This window comes from Phoenix dactylifera, unplaced genomic scaffold (genome assembly GCF_009389715.1).
Source record: "Phoenix dactylifera cultivar Barhee BC4 unplaced genomic scaffold, palm_55x_up_171113_PBpolish2nd_filt_p 000202F, whole genome shotgun sequence".
Taxonomy (NCBI): domain Eukaryota; kingdom Viridiplantae; phylum Streptophyta; class Magnoliopsida; order Arecales; family Arecaceae; genus Phoenix; species Phoenix dactylifera.
This window is the reverse complement of record NW_024067721.1, coordinates 554392-557173: the sequence shown is the minus strand read 5'-3', so window position 1 is coordinate 557173 and position 2782 is coordinate 554392.

The following is a 2782-nucleotide window of genomic DNA, read 5'->3' as shown; positions in this document are numbered from 1 at the left end:
TACGTAGTTCTTTTTAAGTTTCAAAAATGCAGCAAAAAATCGAATCAAATAATTTAATTCATGCATGCTTACAAGATCAAATCTAGAAATCAAAACCTTAAGAACACATAGAATTATGCCGGAATCGTTTAAACAATTATGCTAAAACTTTCATGCATGATTAACTATCAGATCTAAAACTTAAAAACTCTATTCCAATTAATCTCCTAATATCCATCGAATGAATTCTGGAGATATCTCCATGAGAGCCCCAAAAGAGGGTAAAACCTCGGAGAATCGGACCTACATCTTGATACCATAATAAATGATTAATGCTAGATTAATACCTTTTATGATGGATGAAAGTTATGGATCTGATCCTTGACTTCACAGCCACATACATGAATGGCCTCTACGAGAAGTACACACGAAGTTCCTGAAGAGATCCAATCTTGCGGAAGTGCTAGCTTGCGCAGAATTTCTTGAGGCTGAAATTTGATCTTTCCAACGCTATCAACTTTTGAACTGCCTTCTTGAAGAACTTGGAGGAAAGGTTTAGAGGGATTGAAGAGGACTTAGATCTGATCTAAAGACTTTTATTAGGAACCCCTAACACTAATGGGTTGATGGACTTAGAGGAGGAAAAAGTCGGCTAGATTGAATGCAGAATTTTTCCCATGCATGAACTAGGGTTCCTCTCTTTTCTTTTCCCTTTTTTTTTCTTCTTTTTCTCTCTTTTTTCCTTGAATTCGACCACCAGCTGATGGAGGTCCTTTTAATATTGCTATCCCCTCTAACTTCATGCCAACCATCCCATATTTGAGGAGAATTTTGTGGGGTTTTGAATTTTGAATTCAAAATTCAAGTTCACGCGCCATTACATGATGAAGCTTGATCTAATCTAAACCATTCATCATGTGGCCACTTTCCTCATTCAATTTCGAAAATTTCCATGCCCCCCAATCAGATAGAGGGTCACGTGGTGATTTTTGTGGTGATTAAATTTGAAATTCAACCTTAATTAGAAGTGAGATAAAGATAAGGGATGACATATGTCATGAAGAGAGAGAATTTGATCTTAATCAATTTTTTTCATGAATTTATCTCTCCATGTCACCCCATCTGATGATGAAAGAGGTTCCATGATGTTGCCAAGTGTCCCGATGGCACCATTAAATAAATTAAATTAATTTTTAATCATATTAAAAATCAATTTATGGTGCCATGTATGGATATGTGACAAGTGGATTTCAAGATCCGAAAAGTTTCAGATCAAACCCATTTAGTTTAATTAAATCCTAACAATTAGAACGATCCAATTTACCATGGGTTGAACCTAATCCAATTAGGTCAATCCCTAATTAAGCACAAATTTAATCTAATTTAATTTGGTCAACCTAAGTCCTCTTGATTCAGACCCTAATCCAATCAAGTCAAAAATCCTGCTTGAGCCCAGAATTGAATCTAATTTAATTTGGCTCATTCTTAGTCTAATTACTCAATCCAATTGAGTTCATTAGCAATCTAATTACTAATTAATCCTTCGATAATTACTTTAATTATTTTATAAGATAATTTACCAATCGAATTGACCAAATTATCCCTGAATGATTCTTAATCATTCATTCAGCCTTCTTGATCAATCAGAAATCTTCTATGCGTGTGACCTCATAGGTTCGAACCTAAGCCGGTAGTATAGGAACGACTTCCTACACTAATCGATGTGACCATCTAGCAACGGTATCCGACGTCCGGATAGGTCGAATATATGCGAAGCAAATATTCTAAAACTCTGAACTATGGTTACTGTATAATTCAATCCCTTTGACTCCTAATGCAAAGATGACTTAGAGCTCACTGTCAACCCTATAATTAGTACATCCATTATGTGATTAACTTTAGATATCCCGTGACCTCCTTATTGGGATTATCCTGGCCAAGGTTTTGCTAAATTAATCACAAGACATTATCTCCTGTTTCCAGAAGGGTCAATTCCATCTCGACTCACAACTTACTATGCAAGTACTTGACTGCACTCAGTGATCTTCTATCACTGAATTAGAAATTCAGGTAGTCCGGTACCAAAGTACAATGAGTTACTTGCTAGTCACAGGTTGCGGTCTCAGGTCAGAAGGCCAAACTTATATCCATATCCACTCAAAAAATCTCCTTGACAGTAGAGCGTTTCGAAATTGGTCACGTTCAGTGAAATGTACTCCTACACTTCACCTGTGTGGCATACCAGTGTCTCTACACTCTTTGGTTAAGAGGACAACCAACGTATATGTCACACAATGACCTAATCTCGATAATACTGTCGTCCTAGTAACAACATATCATTTGATCGCGAACTGGTTTAAGGACTCGAAGATAAATCCTCCTTTATTATTAATAAGTCCTAAGGACTTCATCATATAAGAGTTCATTTGAAGATGTAAAATGATGAATAATACGAAATAATACTTTATTAATTTGTCAATTCATTTATAAAATTCAATCATCAATATGCTGACGATTGACTATTAGGATATAATTTTCAACAGTGGACTCAAGTCTCGTCCATCTATAAGAGAAGCAATGTGTGCACTGATCCCATCGGATCGATCACCCATCCTCATCAGATCGATCACCATCCCTCGTGATGATCCATCGATCAGGAGCATTTAGAAATTAATCACCAATGATACATAGCTCAAATTCTCAAACTCTCGAGAATATGCATCATCATCTTATTAATTTCTTGGACGATTTATAGACACATAAACAATATGAATGAAAAAGATGCCTTTTATTTATTCAATAA